General features: G+C 38.9%; 2 protein-coding genes across 5 annotated transcripts in view; both read left to right on the forward strand.

Annotated features, from left to right (window-relative positions):
- The window catches only part of KIF5C (kinesin family member 5C), a 316,620-nt gene that overhangs the window by 74,755 nt on the left and 216,352 nt on the right, over positions 1 to 25,513 (forward strand). The window lies entirely within an intron of this gene.
- Positions 1 to 25,513, forward strand: part of MBD5 (methyl-CpG binding domain protein 5) — a 105,843-nt gene that overhangs the window by 18,335 nt on the left and 61,995 nt on the right. For all 4 annotated transcript variants that reach the window (XM_081928420.1, XM_081928419.1, XM_081928418.1 and 1 more), the window contains exon 2: positions 19,803 to 19,901. The gene's annotated coding sequence lies outside the window, so the exon portion shown is untranslated. The remainder of the gene's footprint in view (positions 1 to 19,802; positions 19,902 to 25,513) is intronic.

Genomic DNA, 25,513 nt, shown 5'->3' on the forward strand with positions numbered 1-25,513 from the left:
ATGCCCCTAAGCGAAGGATGAAATCCTAAAGTTGATGTTAAATTTACAAACTGTATTTAAGATTTCCTCTCCAGGCTATGCTGATCACCAAAGACTGTGAGAGGGTGTGGGACATTATTTGTCTTGGTTCTCATTCTGACCGTAAAATCCCTTTGGGCACACCAAAGATGGCAAGATGGCTGTATACATTGTTTTACAGTGGTGCCTCGCAAGACGAAATTAATTCGTTCCGCAAGTTTTTCCGTCTTGCAAGTTTTTCGTCTTGCGAAGCACGGTTTCCCATAGGAATGCATTGAAAATCAATCAATGCGTTCCTATGGAAACCGCCTTCAGACCAGATCCGGGGACAGTCTGTCCCCCGACCTCTTCTGAAGGCTGGGGGGGGGACAAGGGCTTTTCTTCCCACCCCCAGCATTTTAAAAAACCCTGGGACAGCAGAGGACTTCTCCGCTGTCCCGGGGTTTTTTAAAATGCTGGCGGGCGGCAGGAAAGGCTTCGCTGCCGCCCGCCAGCATTTTAAAATCGCTGGCATTTTAAAATCGAGGACTCCGCTGTCCCGGGGCGATTTTAAAGCCCCCAGGAAGGCAGGCGGGGGGGCAAAAGTCTTTGCTCCCCCCCCCCCCCGCCTGCCTTCAAAAGCCGTCCGGGATAGCGGAGAAATGCGCTGCGTTTCTCTGCTCTCCCAGGAAGGCAGGCAGGGGGAGCAAAGACTTTTGCCCCCCGCCGGCCTTCTGAAGAGGTCCAGGACCTCTTCTGAAGGCCGGCGGGGGGCAAAAGTCTTTGCTCCCCCCCGTCTGCCTTCAAAAGCCGTCCGGAATAGCGGGAAGCGTTTCCCTGCTATCCCGGACCGCTTTTAAAATGCTGGCGGTGGGAAGCAAAGCCTTTCAGCCCCCGCGGGCCTTCCTGGACCTCTTCTGAAGGCCGGAGGGGGGGAAAAGGCTTTGCTCCCCACCGCCAGCATTTAAAAGAGGTCCTCGGAGATTTCCTTATGGGCTTTCTTCTTGCGAAGCAAGCCCATAGGGAAATTCGTCTTGCGAAGCAACTCGCAAACGGAAAACCCTTTTGTCTTGCGGGTTTTCCGTCTTGCGAGGCATTCGTCTTGCGGGGCACCACTGTAATTATATTAGGGATATTATTTTGGCTTTATAATTATATTCATCTTTTTGTATTATATTGTAAGCTGCTTTTGAGAGCTACTTGGGCTAATAATGTAAAAAAATAGCAGGGTGGATAGAGGGTAGATAGTTGGAAAATTTGTAATAGACCAGCAAGACTTTCTGACTCCCACTTGCTTAGCATTATTAATAACAAACAGTCTTTCGTCCAATAAATTAGGCTGTTATAATTCCTGATCTGTGGGAACTCGAAAGTAGTCTTCTGCAGATAATCCTGATTTTTGGACTAATGGCACACAATAGGCAACTGCAGCCTTAGAAGCGTGATCATGTGCACCTTTACACAATACGAAGCTGAACTGTGTTCTTTGACTCTTACTCACAAGTAGGCACAATAGTTTGCAGCCTTAAGATCTCTTGGTTTTACCTCTCCTTACCAGGTGTCTCACAATGCAGATAATTCCACACATATTAAGAGCATTCAGGCTGTTGAAAAGGAATGAGGTATTCACTTCAAAGGTGTGTGTGGTGCCATGATGCATTAAGGGGGGGCACAAAACAGTGGGAGGGGGAAAGGAGATGGGGAACAACAGCAGTTGTGGTAGCAAACAAAGAACACTATTTGAAGAGCCCAAGTTTGTCTGTCCGACTTCATGACCTCTAGTTCCTTGGTGTGCATACACAAACAGGAAGGGCCAACACAATGGATGTCAGACTATCCACCTTCAGCAGCTACTGCAGCTAGGTTTGAGGGATGGGTAAAACACATTGCTACCCCTTCCCCTCCTCATATGGTCTTTTCACACCCAGTAGTCTTCTGCACCTCCAAACTGGAATAGATTTAGAAGGAAGAGCGTGCATGTGACAAGTCAATGCGGATTGCTCTGCCGCTGGTGGGGGAAGGAGGCTGGAAACTCACAACAACATACAGTGCAAGCTGCATGTGGCAACATACAGCAACAGAGCCAGTGCTGTTCCCACCATTCACCATAGGACATGTCATGCACCAGCAACATGAAGCACAGTTTGGGAACCCCTGCTCTAGCAAATAGTGAAGTAGATTCCACAAGGCTGCCCATTCCTGGAGCATATTTCTCTGGAAGCTAGCAAGATCAAAGTATAATATGCAGCTCATGTGGTATTTCTGGGTATTGCACCTTATCAGGAGTTGGGGTGGGGGTATCATATTTTTGCTGCATGGACAGATCAGTTCTATTCATAGAAGAACCCTCATCCATGGTCACAATCCTCATTCTGTGAATAGAAGCTCCTGTTGGTTGCATTTCAAGAAACTAAAAAGCTGGATATCGCCCACCAAATACAGTACAGAAAAACAAACTCGAAATCTATGTTGTCTACATAAAAGTAGAATTTGTGGGTTTTGTGCAGAATCAGCTCCTTGAATGCCCATTGGGACAAGTTATGGACAAAGGGCAATGCATATAATCAAATATAGCACTTTATAGAATTTATAGTTAATAAATGGTAATGTGTGCTATTTTACATAGCATCAAAGCTCTACATGGGGTGACTGAGCTGTGGGCCTCCTGATGCTCCTCCAGTTCACATCAGCTGAGCCAGGATGACTTCTATCCAGGAATGAAAGGAGCTGTAGTTCTGCAGCATTTGGAGGAGCACAGGTTCCCCTGCTATCCATAACTGTGATTAAGCGTATTTCAGTGTTTATAACAAATATCATGTACTTTCATTTAAAAAAAACCTAGAGTGCATGTGAGCAACTTGATTCAAATTATTGTTTCTCTTTTAGTTAAATTTGTCTACTTTATTGCTTATCTTTGTTTTGTTGTTAATTTTTTTTAAAGAGGTAACCAATTAATACTCTTATGTCACGTAATACTTACCTATTGAGTGCTCCAAATTTTGCATTGCGTCCCCCTTCCCAAAGCCTGACTTTTACGTTTCCTTTTATGCTGTGCGTTATGCTGGTTTTATTTGGCTTTTTGTTAGGCTTTCTGCTTAGTGATTAATTTTTTTGACTTTAAAATTGTTTTTTATTGTAAATTGTATTTTGTATTATCTATGTAAACTGCCTAGAGAGGTTTGTTGGATGGGTGATAAATAAATGTAAAAATGATGTTAATAACATATAGGTGGGGGAAGTTGAGGCTGTTTGCAATTTTATTTGCTAATCATAAATAATTGGGAGTTAACAACCCTTGCTTACTAGTAGTTTCCATATATAATATTTGTGCCACGGACTCACAATAAATAATTTTAACAACTTGAAACTTCATATTTTTCTGGTGCTCAGTAGTAGTAGTAGTAGTAGTAGTAGTAGTAGTAGTAGTAAGTTTCAAACAATTTCCCCCCTTCTCTTGCTGTTCTGTCCCATACGTCTATACTGCTGCACCTGTTTTACCAGATGACAAATATGACCTGTCTAACTGTACTCAAAGCATCCTCTGGAAGCAACTTTTTGGAAAGAGTGGAGTGCTACTAAACTACATTTAATTGATAGATGTTGTGAAGAAAAGAAAGAAAAATCACTTTGTAAAAGAGTTTATAGAGTGTTGAACCCTTTTTTCCCAAAACACATTGGTCCTAAAATATAATATTTTAATTCCTCTTCTTGTCTCTGATACAGTAGAACTTCTGTCAGAACTAAGCTATGGATTTTTTTTTTATGTTGTCCTTTAAGTATGTTTAGTTGGTGCTCTTTACATTTATATTGTATTGCTTATTTTTGTTTGGATCTTTTTGGAAACAGATTGTTTATGAAAAGTGATGCATAAACACCCTAAATAAATTAATAAGCAAACTGATTGCCTTCCACTTGTCCCACCTGATTTCTCTCTCTCCAGTTCTAAAAAATATGTAAAAGTAAAGTATTAGCCATCACAGCTAATTCGTCTCTGTTTCTCACCTTTGATAAACATAACATCACTGTTGCATCAGTCATGAGTTGCCATGCTTCTCACCCCTCACCAATACTACTTGTCAGAAGACAGTACACACCACATGCTAACTGCCATGAGCAGTATTCTGATTGACCAGAAGTGGGAGTACACAGCCACTGAGAAATGCCGGAGTCATATGCCACTTGGTGATAGGATGAAAGGAGAAAGCAAGAGCGTTTAGCTCAGTGTTTGAGGGGTGAGGTCATGCTTATCAGAAAGGGAAATCACTTTCACCCTGGTTGTTGGATTTGTGCACTGGTAGGTTGAAGCCCCTGGCTAGCAGGATAATTCCTTCTTTCAGCAACTACCGTATTTTTCGCTCCATAGGATGCAACTTGTTTTAGAGGGGGGAGAACAGGGGGGGAAATTCTCCCCCTCTCTGCGCAGCACCCCTTCAACGAAGCAGTAGGAGAAACGGAGCCCCTTCCATTTCTCCTCCCGCTTCGCTGAAGGGACGCTGCGTAGAGAGGGAAAACTCTGCAGTGCCTCTTCAGCAAAGCGAAGCCTGGAGAGCAAGAGGGATCAGTGTGCACCGACCCCTCTCGCTCTCCAGGCTTCAGGCGACTATCTGCAAGCCTTCGGAGCACAGCGGGAACTCCTGCTGCACTCTGAAGGCTTGCAGATAGCTGCCTGAAGCCTCCAGAGCGCAGCGGGAACTTCGCTCCATAAGACGCACACACATTTCCCCTTAATTTTTGAAGGGGGAAAAGTGCGTCTTATAGAGCGAAAAATACATTAGGTTCTGACTACCAAAATAACATTCTGCCTAGTGGGGGATGTGGCAGATTTAGTACAGTCATTGAAGTCCCAAACAAATAGTCAGGTGGATCCCCATTAGGGTAGAAATCTATTGTTCATTTTCATTCTGTGTTGTGCTAGTAAAAAATCCGTAGTAACTCCTCCACCACCTTCCCTTGGGGTCTAGTGAGTAATGATATTTGAATATAGTGCATAACAAAAGATGCCTGAATTCCCCACTGCATTCCAAGTTGGGGGAAGAGAGGGATGTCCTTCCTATTGTAGCTGGGGTGTCGTGGGGCCCCAGATAACCTGCTTTCTGGTGTAAAGGTGATGCAGCTTCTTTCTATTAAATTTATGCTACTTTATATAAAATTAGTTTCTATGGTGTAGGTTTTTCAGTTCTTCATCAGTAACCTCAGAAAGATCAATTTCAGATAGCTCGGTTGCTAGTGACATTAGGGAGCATGGGAATCTATTAGGAGATTTACCTGGATATATTGTTGCCAATCATCATCACTCCTCCAGCTCTTCCATGTTCAGTTGCCCTACCACGATCTGCTCTCCTAAATAACTTCTCCACCCATTTGCCCTTTTATTCATGAAACTCTTTCCTAGAAGACCTGTGTGGTAATGCTGCCTTTTCCACCTTCAAATTCTTCAAACTTATCTTCTCCATTAATTCTTTGGCTTAATCACTTAGTCCTCATCCCCCAACTAAAACAAAGCCAAATGAGACACGGCGGCACTTGTGCACATTCATCACATGCAATCTCTTCCTCTGTTATCCTACGGACACTGTTGTCATTTTAGTTTATAAGCTATTTGAAGCCAGAACCTGTGTCATTTGTATATGCTACTCTGTAACGTGTATTGCACATTGATATATATATTTCTTTCTTATATTATCACTTTCTCCATTTTGCATAAGACTTTTGATAGCCTTACTCTAACTTATTCTAGCACTTTTCTGTACTCTCACTGCATTACAGTCCTTGCTATCCTCAAAATCAGCTTTGTTACTCCCAACTTAGAATAGGGACAGATTTGGTACTGGTTTTCCCCAAGACAATCCACTTTTCCCCTCCCCATTCTTTAGGCTAAGCACATTGACATTCACAATAAGTTTCTGGGGGGAAATGTTCAAACTTTTCCTAGATGTTCAGAGCCTTTATATTCAAAACTGATCTATCCTTTCAAGGGTAAAATGTGAGTTTTTATTCCTTAGATTGATGTTTTTGCAGAAGAAGCAGTTGGAAGCAAAAGTTACTTTCTATGTAGATCTGAAATTATACTGACATATGTTAAAAAGAGAAAGTGCAAAGTTAAACATGTTGCATGTCATCATTTCAGAGAAATGGAATAAATCAATTGTGTGCTGTAAGAAGTTAAATTGAAGTTTATTTACACAACCTAATACGTCTATGGTTGTTTCTGAGGACTTTATTATTCAAGATTGTAAACCTCAAAACGGCACCTATGTTTAAAGATGTGGAATCCACTGTCTCGCCATACTGTTGTTTATGCTTGTTGTCTTTGTTGAATTCTGAATCCAACATAAAGGCTGAAATCCAAGAAAAAGAACTGCTGGCATAGCTGGATTCTCACTGGTTGCTTTTGCCATACTGGTTACCTCAACTGAAGAGGCAAATCACAATTCTGTTGAAAATTGCAATTTGGCTTTTTTGGCAAGAAAAATGATGAAAGCAAGTAAAGTAAGGCAGCAAACAAAATTCCAGCTCTGCTTATTTGGTTCTTTCTGCTTGCATATATTTTTTCCTTCATTTGGAACATAGCCTATTTTATTATTCATGTCAGGTATGACAACCTGTTCAGTGCTGCGTTATCTAGAATTATTTGACCCCCCCCCCAAAAAAAAGTCTTGAGGCATGTGCACCAAACAGGTGTGGTAGCATTGCTGCCCCTTCTGCAAAAATGCATCAAAAATCCACATTCCATGTTTTCTGTAGGGAAAAAAGAGTGCTTTCTACATTGTATGCTAGGGGCTTTTTAGGGAACACCAGTGGTAGCTTGCTGCCTCCTTCTGCAAGCCCACTCCTTCCTTCCTTTCTTCCTTTCTCTCTTTCTTCTTTATGGAGGAAAGAAGTCAGAAGCTAAATTGAATATTTTTTTAAATGCTAATATTTCAAAATCATTTTTCTCATTCTTAGAATTCTAACAAGAGCTCATGTGCTGTGCAAAATGCAGAGTCACTTTCTTTTTCTCTGATTGGTTATATATAGGATTAGAAATATAAAGTCGGTGACCTGTAGCTCAATACATCTTGCATAAGAATGAGAAACCCACCGTAGGTGATTTGTCACAGGCAACTGTGAAGTGCCACTTGGACCCAAGATGATAAGCCACCATTTGTGGTAGGCTGGATATAGCACAGAAAACCTGCTGTTTCCTAATCCTGGTCTGTGTGTCAACATTTGCCAAAGCATCAGTCTCAAACTGGTCATAGATGGGGTCTAAGTTAATAGTTATTTGAAGCTATTACTATGCAAGAAGGTTGTCACTGAAGCTGTGTTAATTTTTATCCAGAGAACTAGAAGCAAATTACAGTGTAATATCACAGGTATTGTAAAAGACTTAATAAAAAAATAAGGGTTCAATGCCGGACACTTCCTCTTTTGTTGTCATCACTGATAGTGCTCACAGGGTTATATTAACATTGGTGTATCAAATAAAATTTTGGGAAAGTGTCACATAAGTAAAAGGGTTAATAGAACCTGCTTGTCTTAGATGTAGTGTGTTGCAACCTTGTAAATAAAACCACAAAAACTACTAGCCTGCCAAAACAACATATGGATTACATTGAAGTAAGTTTCATTTTATTCACTGAGACTACGCAGTGAGTGGAATGGCTATAGCTCAGTGATGGAGCTTCTTCATTTTATGCAGAAGGTACCAGGTTAAATCCTTGGAATCACCATTGTCTGAAACGCTGGAGAATTGCTGCATACAGTAATGAGCTAGGTGGTTGAGTGTCTAACTTGGTATAAGGTAGCTCCCTCTATTCCACCAGCAGGTCACCAGCAGCTGCTTTTGCTGCCATGGAGGTCACTTGAGGGAAAGGAAGGAAGGATAGGAGACTTGAGTTGGGCAACAGGACCTGATTCCGGTAGACCACATCAAACTTTATTTTTGCTGAAGGGCACAGGTCCGAAGGTTCTCTGGTGACAGTTATTTTCCAGAGTTGCTAAAACTTATTTGCTGAATTCTCTTTGATTGATATGGAACTTCTATATGGTGTAGGGTAGAATGCGACCTAGTTCTTGCATCAAGCCTTATTAGTGGTATGATGTCTTGAGGCTTGCTGATGAGATTAGGTATTGAAAAAGCCTACCTTCCATGCACCTGCCTACCTACAATATAATGTCACGGTTTGGTGTGCATAGGGCATTATGTGGATACAGCAAAAGCTGGAATCAGCATAGCGAATTTACGCGGCTCTAATGCACCATCAAATCTAATGTGCACCCTAATTTTCACAACGTAATTTGGCCAAAAAAGGTGTGGATTACATTAAAGTAAATATGGTATTGTCCAATTAAAGAATTTTATGTGCCAGAATAGGCTATAGTTTTTATTATCAACTTCTACTTTCAATGTTTCTGCAGACTGCTTCTTCTGCTTTATGTTTATTTTGGCAGCATATCAATCAGTCTGCCTTACAAAATCTATTACTAATATTTCAGTTCAGAGACATTTGCAGGGCAGCAGTCTTGAGCAACTTCCAGGGCTCATCACCAACCAGAGGCATCAAAATGATGCTTGGGTCTGCCTTTGTTCAGCCTCATGTGCAGTTCAAAGAGCTAGTCAGTTGTGGTGTCTTTGTCCCATTATGACTTCAGGATGCTGGACCAGATAGGCCATTGGCATGATCCAGCATGTTCTTCCTTGGATATTCGAAAGAGTCAGCACATCTAATAGTCAGCAAGTGGTGTGTGACACAACAGTGAAGCCAGCCTTTTAAAACCCAGGCATGCCAAAACAGCTAGTTAGGAGAAGCATTGTGCTACCCAGCAAATGGAATCGGTGGCCAGGTCAGTTTGCTAGCTTAGAAGGCTGTTTGATAACAATAACTTATCCACTCACAGTAGTCTTCCAGGAGCACCAGCATGGTCCCATATCCCCTGCAACAATGTGTAGGCATATATGTTTTTACTACTACCACCAGAGGAGAACGGGAAGGAAGCAAAACACTGACCAGTTCTGCTCTACAGAAGCAGTTCCTTTGCTGCTTCCCCCCCACACAAGCAGGACAAAATACCCTGTTTTTTTTTACATGTGGGAGAGAACTTGGCAGAATTTGGATACTCTTTCCCAACTTCATGATTCTGGCTTTTTATCTCAGTCAATTTAGATTAGACAATAATTTCTCAGTTTAGATATAACGGGCTTCTGGCTTAAAGTAGCCAGGAATGGATTGTCAAACCAGTGTGTGATGGGGGGAGACAAGGGAAGCAAATGCAAACCCGATACTTATTCCTAGCTTCATAAACCTTGATTTATAAAGCCAGGAAAGATAATTTGAACTGGTGCAGATTTAGTATCTGTGTAAATTGTTGCATGTGAAAACAGGACACTCATAACAATTTGGAGCTGTTCCTATTGACACATTTCACAGTTCTTAAGTATTTATCATTAAAAAAAATTGATAATATAATGAGTCACTATGGCATTCTCTTTTATTTAGTAGTATTAAATTTAATTACACTGTGGTGCTTCGCCTCAACCGTATTGGCTACAATATATACTTAGACCCTTTTAGGATTTTGGAGGAAAGTTGCTTTTTATAGCAGAATGTCTTGAGCTTCTCTAGAACATGGTAACATTTGTGTCTGATAATTTCATACCTGTGGCCTAAGGTGACTCTTTCTCTAGTCAAGATAAGACTAATTGAAACATTATAAGTTAGTTTGTAATTTTATGGTTGCCATTACATGGTAGGCAACCAATATTGAGAAAGCAATATAAAATCCTTATACTCATTCAGAGCCATGCAGAAGTTTTTGAACGAACGCAGGCAGTTAATTAGGCATTTGAGCAGAAATTTACATTTTTCTAATGAAAACAGAACACAATCCATTCATCTATGGTTATTAAGCCATGAATAGCCCAGAAATGTGTGGAATTAGAAATGCCAAAAATGGTTTCACTTTTGGCGGCTTGATGAATTCTTTTAAGCAGATGAAAATGAGAAAGATAGGAGGGAGAAGAGAGTCTCATGTATATGTCTGTTGTGATGTATCTCGCCATCTTTGTCTTTTTGCTGTGGCTTGTTTCCGATGTTTGTAAAAGCAATGAGGCATACCCTCATTTTTGCAAATAAGATCATTATTCATGTAATGACATAGAAGTATAGCACCTTAAACTTCAGGATGGTAGAGTCCAATAGAGCCAGACTTTGAGATTTGGTGGCTGGGAGTCTATGTAGATTATCCAGAGTACATGGTACACAATGTTAGTCCTGTTAGTCCTCAGATCTGACCTATTGAACGTAATGAAAATCTTGGCCATTTCGTGTATTGCCTTTCTTACATGTAAATGTGTTAAGGCATGCCTACATATTGAAGTTGTAAAAGTGACAAGCACGGGCGTGCGAATCCTTGTATCATTTGGGTACTACCCACTAGGAAGCCCTGATTGGCTGTAGCTCCCAATCAGCTATACTTGATGATTTGGTTTGTCGCTATGTGATTTGTGAAGTGGTCGTCATAAATTCAGACTTCATAGTATTAAAATGTCTAATACTTAAATCTCCATTAGCTCCATTATTTTTATTTTTTACAGGGTGGATTTGATTTAAAACAAATCAATTTAAATTACTAGTCAGTAAGATTTGATTTAAATCAATTTTTTACAGAAAGGCTCATTCTTGCTTATTTACAACCAGACAAAGGTTTCATTCATATCAAAAATTACTGATTTGGTTATACTATTAGAAATACATAGACAGATAATTATGAAATTATTGTGAAGTTTAATAAGTTAACTGTTTATATTTGGACAACGTTTCTGCTGTACTTTATTGGAAGGAGAAAATATCACTTCCTTAATAACAATTTAAACAATTTATTTAACTAAAACAATAACATTACCTCAGTGGTATCACGGGTTACATACGCTTCAGGTTACAGGCGCTTCAAGTTACAGACTCCGCTAACCCAGAAATAGTACCTCAGGTTAAGAACTTTGCTTCGGGATGAGGACAGAAATCATGCTCCGGCGGCGTGGCAGTAGTGGGAGGCCCCATTAGCTAAAATGGTGCTTCAGGTTAAGAACAGTTTCAGGTTAAGAACGGACCTCCGGAACGAATTAAGTACTTAACCTGAGGTACCACTGTATAGCATATGTATCCATGTTTGTAAACTAATGTGGTTAAATGATTTTTAAAAAAACCAAACTTAGACTGAGTTTTAGCACACATTAAAAACTTAAAACAAATCCTTATTTCCTGATGAATAGCCTTTGGACTATAATGTAACTTAAGTAGAAAACTATCTTTAGAAAGATTTTCCCTCCCAAAGCATTTTATTTTAAAAATCCAATTTAAATCCAAAAAAAATCTGATTTAAATTTTAAAAATCTGATTATTATTTTTAAAAACACATTGATTTTTATCCACCCTGGTTTTTTATACATGAGCGGTGGCTGTAGCACCTGGGAACAGCTTGCCAGGTCTACCTAGCAAGATCATGAGAAGAGATAAGGTAACGGGAAGGCTGCTCTCCAGTGACTACTGTACATATTTGTCACTGGGAAGATAAATTTCTCCATTCTTCTGGATGTTAATGCAAGCAGAGGGGGGTGGCTTACATGTGTTCCTCATTAAGACTAATCTGTGAATTGGTCTTTGGGAGCTGCCACATCTAGCCTTGTGCTGTAAATTGTACAATGTCATTGCTAAAGAACGATTAAATATCGACCAAAGCACACCCTGACATCCAATAATTCATATAAGTTGTAGCTAAATGATGGCATATACAAGTTATATGTGAACAATTTGGCTCATGATGTATAATGATAAGAATTGGTAGATTTATGTGCTGTCACAGTAATGTCTTTGTACTGTTGTCCTTGCTTCTCCACTTATGCTTATTCTTGCTATTCCCCAAAAAGCTACATAGAAGTTGCTCTTAAAAATCTTCTGGACTTCTCTTAGACTAGGAAAAAAAAATCAGAATAGGTTTAGCTCTTTTGACTTAAGTGTTAAAGCTTTGCAAATAGGATCAGAGGGTCTGGCTATTCATATTCCACCAATCTGTCTTGACATCAAAGGGTTGTAGAAGCAAATATGAGCTTGGTGATTTTATGTTTCACAATCAATCTACAAATCTTTGTATTTCATTCCCAAGGGGGTATTCATCCCATACACTCTGAAAACAAACTACATCCTACTTTTTTCCCTCTTTCTTTCAGGAGTTTCCTCTTTGGCTGTTATAGGCTAACCCAGTTGCAGTTCTAGAACCAAGACTTGTAGTTATAGGTAGTGGCAGAAAAACCCTGGTAGTATTATGTGCACAACCAGCAAAAGGCATTAGAAGCTGACATATACTATGTCACGCTTTTTAATAATAATAATAATAATAATACAGTGGTGCCCCGCAAGACGAACGTCTCGCAAGACGAAAAACCCGCTAGACAAAAGGGTTTTCCGTTTTGGAGGCGCTTCGCAAAACGAATTCCCCTATGGGGTTGCTTCGCAAGACGAAAAAAATCTTGCATCCCCCCCGCGGTTTTTTTTTGCTTTTTTGCCCTTTTCTTAAGCCGCTAAGCCGCTTATCAGCTGTTCCGCTGATAAGCCGCTTAACAGCTGATCGCTGGAAGCCGCTTGACAGCTGTAGCGCTAATCCGCTAAGCTGTCAATGGGCTTGCTTCGCAAGACGAAAAAACCGCTATACGAAGAGCCTCACGGAACGGATTAATTTCGTCTTGCGAGGCACCACTGTAATAATAATAATAATAATAATAATAATAATAATAATAATAATAATAAAGCTCTACATTGCCTACCCTAACTGGCAGCAGGTCTTTCAGCAGTCTTTCCCATCACCATTTATAAAGTGCTGGGCATTGAACTTGGAAGGTTCTACACACAAAGCCCTTGCACTAAACTATATTGCACCCCATTTAATAAAGGAAATGTTGGGTTGCCCGAAAACTGAATCCTCAGGAAGAGACCCAGCAAGAGGCTTCTCTGCTTTATTTTACCATCTGCTTCATGGATAGGTAGAAAGTCCAGAGCCAGCTTAGATATATAAACGGCAGCAATGGCTTATGTAGTGGATATATATCTGCCATCTTCCAAAGGTCAGTGAGTTTGCAATCCTCCTGTTGCCACCAAATTAGTATTTTTAGATTAGAATTGTTTGCCCTCTCATTTGGTATGTATTGTATTGCATAAGAACTGTAAGTTCAGCCTGTAAAACAACTCTGCTTTGCACTGACTGAGCCGTCAAGTATTGAAATCTTGTCTTGTCTAGTGTGAGAAAGAAAAGATGGGGGAAACTGAATGAAGACTCCTGCTGGATCAGGTCAGAGATGTATCTAGTCCAGCCTCCTGTTCTTAGAGTGGCATTATGATGTTTATGGGAAGCCCAAAAGCAGGACATGAGTGCAATAGCACTCTCCCTGCCTGTGTTCCCCAACAAATGGTACTCAGAAGCATACTGCCTCCTATAATGGAGGTAGTAAACAGCCATTATGACTAGTAGCCATTGGTAGCCTTGTCCTCCATTAATTTGTCCAATTCCTATTTAAATCCATCCAAGTTGATGGCCATTACTGCATCTTGTGGTGTTGAATTCCATAGTTACTTAACTGTGTGTTGTGCACATTCATTCATTCCTGTCTGTCTTGAATCTCTCAGGTTCTCATTCTCCATGATGGTGGAGGAGTTGTTACAATACATATTAGTGTTTGTATCTACCCTTATGCTGAGATTAATTGCCACAGTGATATATTGGAACAACATAAAACATGTAGTGTGTTTTTAGCATCTAGTACAAAATTAACTGTCAAATGAATGGAGTAATAGTTCCTTACAATTTTCGAAATACAAATTGGCTCACGCCACACCGAATTTTTAATTGATAAAAAAATACATGGAAAACAATAAGAAACAACTCCTAGCAGTGCTTGATTTATGACATAGAACACAACTACTTTATAATATGATCATGGGACATCCAGAAAGTATAAAACAATGTAGCTACATAAGAACATGAATATTCCCATAATATAATTATCAGCGAACCTCATACATATGTACCTTAAGTATGTATAGGAACACAATGAGAAGTGTGAGCTTACTTTTGCTGGGTAATCTCATTTATATTAGTTCTAATTTGAGACAAACTAACACTCATTTCCTCATCAGCATAAATTAAATGTTTCTTTGATCTTGAATCTTCCCACCACAATCGCCATTCTTTCCTGCCACACCCTGTGAGAACCACTGATCTAAAGTATTGATCTCAAGAAATGTAGGAGATTAAAACCTTCATATGTCTTTGCTTTAAATGTTTTCAGTTTAGTTTGTATTAACTACTAAAACTTTAATTCAGTGATGGGCAGTACAGCAATCACTTAAGCAGGTGTCCCTACAATTGGCAACTGATAGCAATATATCAGTGGTACCTCGGTTTAAGTACTTAATTCGTTCCGGAGGTCCGTTCTTAACCTGAAACTGTTCTTAACCTGAAGCACCACTTTAGCTAATGGGGCCTCCCGCTGCCGCCGCGCCGCCGGAACACGATTTCTGTTCTCAACCTGAAGCAAAGTTCTTAACCTGAAGCACTATTTCTGGGTTAGTGGAGTCTGTAACCTGAAGCATATGTAAACCGAGGTACCACTGTACCTAGATTTCTTTTGCACTTAAACAGTCCTGGTATGCTATATTCATATCACTGCCGAACAACTTCCATTTAACTTGTAAATGAATCTTAATATTTTGGATATATATATGCGCAGAAGCGGTCCTCAGGTTGCAGAAACCTCGGGATCCGATTGGACCTCCAGAACAGATCCCATCCTCAACCGGAGGTACCACTGTAGTAGCATTTTATTTTTCAAGCTGTGGTATTGAAAGAGTGAGTTTTCGACCCCTTGTGGAAACACACAACAGAACATGCAGTTGTAATTCTTGGGCCTCATGGCCTGTCAGTTGTCCATCTTGTGTATCCACTGTGGTTCACAAAAGAAAAAAGGTATATAAAAGCAGGCATAAGAGCTGACTGATTTGCCTTGAGGGAAGAATTTCCCTTTTCTCTCAAGTGGCCCTCACAGCAAATCAGTGATACACCCTGTGCAGCTGAGGATTAAATTGATTAAATGTTTTCCTTATAGCATGTCCCCAAACTAGTCATTATCCATGCCCAGAGGACCAATATTTTATCACCAACAGGATCCTGTCTGGAGGATGTAAGTGACAGGTGAAGGGGATCTCTGGCTGGTTTCAGGCATGGAGACTGGGTATGCCTTAAACTTACTGAAACCTTTTATTTAATCCTTCCTCGTTGGGGCCCTCAAGTTATCATGACATGTAGTCCTGAGGCAATTGGCCTCCAAATCCACTAATTGTAGGCTAGTACAACATAGTTCTTGTCATGTGGTCTACCAACTTGCCAAAGGCTGCATTTACAGTTGCTCTTCAAAGACAAGAACATGCAGTTGTCTCATTGTGTTACCGCAATATGGCTTTCAGCAGCTTTGCAAGACGCTGTGTATATGCATGCTTTGATATGCGAGTTAGTAGGTCTATAGGTTGGATAAGTGTATCTGCTGCTGTGTTATGTCCTCATTCTTGAATGATTTACACATGTTGTGAAAATGTCATTGTAACTAGCTCCTCTTCTCATACCCATGATATTGCTTGGAATCTAAGAATCACTGGGTGATACCTAGGGTTAGTCATATGCATATGTTAGAACTATGGAAAATCAGTGAATATCACTAACTTCAGCGGGTCTCCGATGAGTATGTCTTAGTTGGCTATTGCCCATTAGATTTAGTTGCATAATTTTAAAATAAAATTAGGAAAGTTTATATTCAGGACTCTCTTTTTTCTTCCTTGAAATGTTGTTGCAAGCAGCCAGTGTTGGTGGGAAGGTAACTCAAGGCCATGAAGGAGAGCAGGGTATGACAGTTCGATCACCTGAACCCTTGAGAATAATTGGCAAAAGGATTGATAACTGCAGTAAATTGAGGTTTTGCACCAGGTATCAAGTTCTGTATGTGGGAGATTTGAGGGGGGGAAATCAGCCCACATCATAATTCTTTAAGGAAGAAAGTAACCCTTCTCAGTTAGTTTATAACATATTGATTTCACTATAAGGGTTGCAATTGCAGTCTAGAATGCTTCATCTTCACGATACTGCATTTTCTCTCTTCTCTTCCCCCAACCCCAATGTCCCATTTTTTCATACCCCGAAAATGCTCATCAACCATGAGGTTTTTTTGCACCCTTAATTTCCCCCCTAAATATTGTGGACTTCTGTGAGGCTTTATTTTATTTTTAATTTTTTTGTACTGCTGCAAACCTTAGTGTTCCCCTACATATAATGAAAGCTCCCGGCTCCTTTTCAGTGACTTGTTTTTGTTGCAATTCTGTCTTTATTTGTCAGCTAAGTTTGCTGTTAGTTGAAGTAAAAACAAGTTGTTATTCAAATCAATAAAATCTTAATTTGTCTGGACACTGTGGTGGGATGGATAAAGATGAATAAAGTGAAACTGAATCCAGGTAAAACAGAGGCCTTGTGGCTGTCCAGGATACGGGCCAGTTGCCTATTTTGGGTGGAGTTGAACTGTGATTCGAAAGGAACAGATGCATAGTCTGGGAGGACTCCTTGATCCTTCATTGTTACTGGAAGCTCAAGTAGCCTTGGTGACTAGGAGCATTTTCAACTACCTTTGGCCATTCCTTGACAGTGGTAACCTCACAATTGGAATATCCCAATGTAATCTTATGTGGGGGCCACCCTTTATATTTGATTTGGAAGTGGCAGCTACTGCAGAATGTCCATAATTTCCTTCCATCTGCACAAAACACCAGTGCTTAGATAATGGTACTTGGTTGCCAATAGGCTACTGGGCCAGATTTAAGGTTTTCTTATTGGTATATCAATCCTTAAATCACTTGGGACATGGATTTATGAGGGATCCTTGCTCCCTGCATATCTGCCCATTGATAGCAGTCATCTGTAGGGTCCTCCTTGTGGTGCTGCATGTGTTGGAGGTTTATTTCAGAGAGGCTCAGACTAGGTGTGCCATCTGCTCTGTGGAAAACACTGGCCATTGAAATTAGGCAGGCTCTTACCATGGAACACCATGGTAAGTCAGAATTTGCTCCTCCCCAATCTTTTTTATTTCCATGCTGACCTAAACCAAAGTTTAGCTTTTAGCGTGTCATCTAAACCTGGGCTTATGATAGCTTCTTGCTAACCATGAAGCAAAATGGTTATGAGTTCCTCCTCTCTAGAAGTCTGCACATTTGCATGGTCCCAGTAAGGCATAGTTCGGTTTACCATGTACCAGGCCACTGTATTCATTTTGTAGGGTGCCAAAAATAAAATAAAAATAAAATTTCCAGAAGAATGAATTAACTCATAGGCAGCATTTGATGGTTTTTTCCACAACTGTTTTATCTGTTTTACTTGTTTTTGTTTTATTGTATACTTCTATGGTATTATGGTGATGATTAGTGTTTATCAATAATAGTTATTATGATAAGAGAAAAATGTTTCTCAAAATATTTGCCATAAACAGTCTACATATCCCCATAAGATTTTAAATTATTTTAAGTAATTGAATAGACTTGTATCTCAGGTTCTTTCTTTCTTTCTTTCTTTCTTTCTTTCTTTCTTTCTTTCTTTCTGTTCAAATAGATGAATGTGTGTTTTCCTCCAGTATTTCCATTACCAGGTAGAAAGAGGAGATAACTTTTCACCACTTGCCTTCTATATGCTTTTTAATTATTTGAAATGTTTTGCTCAAGGGAATACTCTCTTCATATGAGATACTGAAGTAGGTATTTGAACAGATGCAAATTGGTTGACTAGCTCTTCATTAAGCAGTTAACTCTCATGAGAGATCTCTCCATAGTTCATTGGATTGGAGCTAGATAGTAAGAAAAATTATTCTGTTGTAGAAGTGTAATCCTTACAAAATGTATATTGCTCTTAAAAGAATAAATCTGAATGTAGTATGTCAACACTTAAAGGGAATCATTACCTCAGCTCAATAAATTGAACTTCTCAACAGTTGTAAACATAAAGTCTACAGTATTCTGGGAAGTCATCCTGATATAATGTTGATCATGGCTGTTAACAATATATCAATAATGGTTTCTCCAATTGCTGGCAGTTCAGTGAAACACTCCTCCTCCAAAATGGAAGCATGCACTTAAGAAATACCTTTTACAAGATAATGTTCACACGACCTTTTCCTGACATATATGTAAACAACTACTGCAAATTAATCTGATAAATGTTTTTAGTTTTTCCTTTGAAATTACCATTCACCTATACTTACAGAAAGTCTGGGTATGATTCAGCCACCCTTAAAAGTTAAAATGTTAAGAGCAGGCTTGTTAGTCTATAGCTCATTAATTCAGAATTCTATCTCTTCCAAGAAGCTGGCAGTTTTGTGCGATGACACAAATGTGTTAAATGAAATAATCTCTAGACGGTTGTTCCTTGAGGCATTTGTAGCTTTCCCCTTCGTGAAGCAGTTTCATCTTAAAGAGTGTGAAGTGTTATACTACTGTAACAAATTTTTCTAGTCGCAGTACTATTCACTCTTTTGCATAACATAATAATTACTCCTGTTATTTAGGGTAAAAATAACCTTTTTTTGTAAGATATTGTAACACATCTTAGTAATAGGAAGAGATTCTGTGTCACAATATAAAAAGTACTATGACTTCTGTTAAAGTCTTCACCTGCGATACCTATCGGCATTCTGAAAGAGTCATGGCTTCAACTAGTGCTGGCCAATATCTTTACAAATGACTTGAAAGAGAAAATGGATATACTCTACAAACTGATGTATGACCCATTTGGGAACATAATATGTCTATAGAGAACGACCCATATAACTTAAAATAGAGGTCGGCAATCCTTTTGGGTAGGTCCATCTCTTCCCTCACTTTCTTCCCTCACCTCTCAATTTCCCCTTCCGTACTGGCCACATGAAATTGGGCCAAGGTTTGCAGGTTCCTCACTCCTGACTTAAATGCATTTAAGCCAAACCAATCAGACTGAAAAATCAGCAAAAAACAATAGAAAGCAGTATGCACGGGAAAGAACTAAATTTAAATTATAACATGAAATAAATTGGGCTCCACATAAAGATTTCAGGATTGCAAGAATAGCAGGCTGATCGCTAATCAACAGCCGTGGCTCAATCTTGTCCATTTTAATGAACATCTTTCAGCTTGTATACCTGGAAATCTGACATAAACCACGTATATGCTAGACCCATATCCATCAGGATTAAAACTGCTGGAACAGGTCTATCTAGTTGGTTTTCGGAATAAGTTACCCTCCATGAGAGAAAGTAGTTTCTGCAGTTCAGAAAGAGGTTGCTGTGATGCTCCCTTTAAAGCATGGTTTTCAACTGATGGGTTGGCATCTACTAGTGGGGCTGCAGTCTGATCCAAGTTGGTTCTCAGCAAGAGCACCGCCGTCATGCAAATATATGATAAAAGGGTCACAACTAAGTCTCCAAATGTATGTTTGCGTTAATAGTGGGTCGTGTGTTGAAGATACTTGCTTTCAAGAAACTAAATCTAGACCCAGGGAGTGATAAACAATTATTGTCAAATCTGAATTCTTCCTTAGATGGGCAAAGGTGTTTGAAAAGGTTTCAAACAGTTCCTACTTTAAACAGAGATCGTAAGACAATAACTTAGCATTAATTGAAAATTAATTAATTAATTGAAAAGAATTAATGCTCATTAATGTTTGTTCAGGATGTATTATGCTGTAACCAGCTTCATTTGGAAATGTTTGTCTTTCAGGTTATCATGAATAACGTATTTTGGATATATTTAATAATTGCCGAAGATGATCCTCTTTACAGACAAGGCTTTTGAAATCTGGGATTTTATACAGTAAAGGTAAGGGAAAGTTAACATTAAAATGAAATAACCAGAGCTCTTGTTAATATTATAAGTGTAGCTAAAAGAGCATACACCTCCTGAAGTAAGTGTCAGTTACCTGTCTATCTGCCTGCCTACCTACCTATTTTATTGCATTTATATATGCCCTTTTTCTCCAAGGAGTTCAAAATGCCGTGCATGGTTTTCTCCCTCCTCTTTTAACCCCCACAACAACAACAACCCTGTAAGGTAGGCTAGGCTGAGAGGCAGTGACTGGCCCGGGGTCACCTAGTGAGCTTCATGGCCAAGTGGGGATTTGAACCCTGGTCTCCCAGGTCCTAGCCAGACACACTTCACCACTATGCCTCACTGGTTCTCTACAACTAAATAATCTGAATAATTTTATTTTACAGTGCTGCTTCCTTAACATTCATATAAATGTTGTCTTGATTGCCTTATAGTATAGATGTTCTGGTTTGCAGTGTGTGGAAAACCATTCTGTTGGTAGAGACAGTGTGTACAAATACACTTTTAAAAAAAAATTATTTGCTTTTCTATTATATCTCATCGCCAACACATACTATGTTACTATCATGCATAAAGTAATAAGAAAGAAATAGTATAGATATAAGAAATGAACAAATGATGATAATAATCATAATAACAACAACAGATCTGTATTCCTCCAAATTATTTAAATCTTATATATTTTAACTTTTACTTCCCTTCCACTCTTTCCATGATTTCCGATCTACTGTCCCTGACTTCATTAAGAAGATTTAATTGCTGGTATTCATGGATGGCATTATGATGCCAAGTTCAGGGCTTGAAGGAAGCTACTTCTATTCCACTTGCAGGTTGTGAGTGGAATGAAGATGGGATTAAACACACTCCTAAATTGTGTGTCAGCAGGCTATATGTGCCAGCATCTTGGGAAAATATGTAACTCATGATTTAAATTAGTATTTCTAGCTCAGTGCGTTCTTTCTGTACAATCATCTATTGAACAAACATATTTTAGATCAAGCCAGACCAGAAATCCAACTTTTTGGATTTGAGTTGTAAGAAGCAGTAATGTGTAAAGCATGTTTTTCTTCTCATAACTTTAAATAGGAATGCACTCTGCATGGGACTGCTCCTAAAGACCGTTTGGAGATGCATTCTGCACTAGTGTCAGAGTTTTGATGGGTTTGATGACTCAAGATCATATAGCATTGGTACTTAAAAGATTTGCCTATGTGGTGCTGAGACCAATTCAGGCTTTTAGTTTTGATATATAAAACCCTGAATGAATAACTTAGGGCTTAGTTATCTGAAGGATCACCTCTCCCTGTTTTGTCTTGTCTGTGTTTGAGGTTGGCTGGGGACACCCTTCTTGTCATTCTATTGCGTAATTCATTTAGCGGGTCTGTGATTCACCAGAGAGCCTTCTCAGCAATGGTGCCCTGCCTGTGGAATACCCACTCCCCTAATGCCACTGACATTTCAACACCTAGTGTAAATCACCTTCTTCCTCCGGGCCTTTTGAATATTTTTTGGAAATAGGCCTACTCTGTACAATAGTAGTATGGGGACCGGTCAATTTGGGGGTATTATTAATTGTATATTTTGCTCAATAAGTAAATAAATACATTTTTAAATGACAAAAATGGCAAATACATATGAGAATGGAGCTGGATCCTGGTGTTTTTAGCCCATTATTGAAAGGGGTGAGACGAGTGAAGAAGAAAACAATTGTGAGGATAGGGAAAGTTTTTCATCAGCTCCCCATCTCTACCCTGATTTTGTTTCAATCAATATAATAGTTAGAAATGGAAGAGAATAAAGATGATAATGGTTCTGTTTAAGGGAATATTCTGACAATTTTTTCAGAGATAATTTTCCAGTGAAAGAAAGGAGGAGTTTTGGTTCTCAATCCCATGATGCTGTAAGAAATGAAGAAATTATTTAAGATCAAACTGGGGAAAAGAAGTAGTAATTTGGCAGGTTGCTGTTAAGTAAAGATGTAAGGAATAAGTGGGGAGCCAGTTTGGTTGTAAAATAAATGATTTTTGTGCCTGGAGTCCAAAAGTACATAATTTTTCCCCCAGTCATTCAAGATAACATAGAGCTCCACAAAATGTCTGTACATATTTTTTCACTTGTGCTGAAACCATTGTTTTCGTACAGAGGGATACACCAATTTCCTACACAATTACATGCTTTCACAAACCTCCATAACTCGAATTCTTGTTGAACAAAATACCTTTGAACATAGATGTCTATTTATCGAAAGCACAACAATGTGATTTCATTAATTTTATTTCACTATTTCTTTGTCCAGCTGCTACTATCCTATTGCTTTCTTCATCCATCTGTTTTGGTGATGTTGAGTTGTTCTTTTTCCCCTAAACTGAAATAATTGTATAAACTTCTTCCTTGGCACTGCCATCCTCTCTGAAGTGTATATTTTAAGCTGGCCCACTTATTGTGCACCACAGCTTTTTCTTGAGCTTTGGGCATATTAGCAGAACAAATGTACAAAACCTTGATGTGCATCAAGTTATTGGTAACCTCTTTAGGGAACGCTTTATCATACGGGGAACAAATCTATCTTGTTAAGAACCTTTTAAACCATGTAGGTATTGTGATGAAGTATATTTGATCTATTATTCTGATTTTAAACTTTCATTTTTGGTGGATAGTGTTTGAATAATATGTGTTTTAAAAAAGTTACTGATGTCAAGGGTCTTGGTTTTGCCCAGTATTACTTCAGTAAGCAAAAGAAATCAATAAGTAGTTTGGCAGCAAAGTTAAGTCCTAATGGGCTGTTCTCATTCACTTGGAAATAAATATCATTCTCAGTCTAATTTCATTGCACCAAGAATATTGCTTAATTTTCAGTTTCAGACTTCATAAAGATGGAGTCCTTATGATTTAAAAAGAAAATAAAAAATATTAATGTAGCTTTTGTAGTTTTATAAATGACCAGCTGATTTTTCCCCCCAAAAGTGCTGACTAGCCAGTACCTCACTGTAATAAACATTTGTTGAAGAATGAAATACCTTGAACAGAACTCTCTTGTCCAAAGGGAGACATTTCCCCATATCTATTGATATGTTAAGCAAGGTACACTGGAATATAGGGAATGAGGTATTCAAATAATAAAGTTTACAACTGAAAAATTCAAGGCCTTAAAAGGAGAATAGAAGTACATTCAATTTAAAGGCATAAGACTTGCTGAGTGAGACTCCAATGCCTATCTAGTCCAGCATTCTCTTTCCCAAAATGTCTAACAAGATGTCTGTGGGGAAGCCTCAAAGCAGGACATGGGGGGCATGTTGTTCCCCAGCAACTGGCATTCAGAAATGTGCCGCCAATGTGTAGCCATCATGGCCAGTAATCATTGATGAATTTGTCTAATACCTTCTTAAATCCAATTAAGCTGGTGGCCATCACCAAATTGCATGTAAATGAATTCCAGTGCAGGAATACAAATGATTCTTAAAAAAATAAAAATAGAAGGGTAGTTCAGGTTGTCATTTCATAGGCAGAATCCGAGTCAGTTATTCAAGACTCATTCTTGTTCTACTTATTTCCATCTGTTTTAGTTAGGCCCAAATGAGACATATCCATTGGTCAGAGCACAGGAATAAAAGGGCAACACTTCAGAGCTGGATTTATGCCCATCTGGCTGGCAAAAGCCAGCCAGGACAGCACAGATTTAGAAGACTGCTCTGGAGCAATTTCCATCAGAAAGGTCACAGAAGTGACTGTTTCTTTGGTTGGAATCTTCCCTGTAGAATTCCACAGGTTCTCGGATTGATCTTTTCCTTTTCAGTAAGTACACGAGGTCACCAGGTGAAGATTGGCAGAAGTTTGGGATTTGATGACCAACACCCTACAATGCCAGTGCTTGTCCAGATACTCATCTCAATGGGCATCAAAGCCAATGTTTCAGTAGTGGCCAAGTATGCCCTTCAGAGGTACCATCTTAAAGCGCTGAAATTTCGTCTGAGGCAAAAATAACTTGCTTTTGTAAGTGATACCCAGTCATACAGGCACTTTGAATATTTGCTGAGGAAGTATTTTGGAAGAATAAAAGCGCTGTAGGTTTACTTTCCTATCATGATACTTTAAACATGATTTAGATGTTATAAGAAGCTGAGCACAACATGGAGCTCCAGAGGTGCAGTTAACTAATCAAATGCCTGGTAAGCATAGTGGCAACAAATGTTAGCTACTCTGTTGAGATGTGTGAGCAGTTGTTTGAGAACCCTAAATCACAAAATCACAGGACTGTTTATATAATACTATCCAAGCTGCTATATTGTGACTTATGAACTAAGACTTGGAATGCTCTTCTTACGAAGGGAAATGTGACTGATTTTGGTTTGGAAATATCACAAAGTTACATTTATAATGGCTTTTGGGTGGGGCACTTACCTTGCATTTTTGCATAATGGCCTGGAAAAGGGATACCCAAAGAGAAAAATCTGTGTATCAACTGCAGATAGGAGGGGAGCCCCACTTCTGTGAATCCTACCACTTTTAGAAGTACAGATGATGGAAATAAGGGAAATGGTTGTCACAACCAAGATGTATAATTCTCTGCCCCTAGAGCTGCAATCTGCTTCCTCTTTGTTAACCTTCTACTACGTTTTGAATACCTTTATGGTCTAATTGTAACACTTAAAAACACACATACTTGATCCTTCTATACTTTTGTGCTTTTCTGAAATTTGCAACTGTGTTTTGTGTTTTCATTTTCAGATGTTGGTTTTTTTACTCTATTCTGTTGGCTTCCTTGAGCATTTTAGTATCAGGTGGAATAGCACTTGCATATCTTGATTTCTTCATATGGGAGTGAAATTCTCTCTAACGAGATTGTGCAAGCAGACAAATATTTCAGTGATTTTCAGACTGTGGAGCAGGCTTCCCTGGAGATTTTTGGTGGAAAATTTCAGGAGGTAGAGAGAGAGGATCCAGTAATAAAAACATCTATACGAGGGGTAGCAATGTTAGTCTTCAAGGACCACAAGACTGAATTACAGAGAAATCTAATTTTGTGCTGTTTATGATGAAAGATCATCTCTCTTCAGTTATTTGTAGATTCTAATGAAGTATTCTAAAATGTAAATGCTCATTTCTGATCTAAACAGAAATTTGATCTAAAGCTCATTGATTGTTAGCATTTGGACAGGAGTTTGGTAATACAAGTCCAGATTACTTAGAAAGCAGTCAGATTGTCACTGTATTTAAAAGATACTTTGTAAAATAATAATAATAATAATAATAATAATAATAATAATAATAATAATAATAATAATAATAAAAAAATGATAATAAAATAAAATAATAATAAAATAAAATAATAATAAAATGAAAATAAAAATAATAAAATGAACATGCAATAAACTTTATAGCAAATGTTACATCCTTGTGACTAAACACATCCATGCCATGACTAAAAGTCATGGTATATAATGTTTCACTGTATGACTCAACGGTTTATGCTGCATCTTTTAAGCAGTTGATCAGAGCAGTTTGTGTAACCTTGTTACAACCTAAATTTTCACAACCTCAGATCAACATCCTTAGTATTGTTATTTGCTACTGTATACAGTCACATAGTTAAGCAGCTACATTGG

This window comes from Podarcis melisellensis (genome assembly GCF_964234715.1).
Source record: "Podarcis melisellensis genome assembly, chromosome: 1".
Classification (NCBI taxonomy): domain Eukaryota; kingdom Metazoa; phylum Chordata; class Lepidosauria; order Squamata; family Lacertidae; genus Podarcis; species Podarcis melisellensis.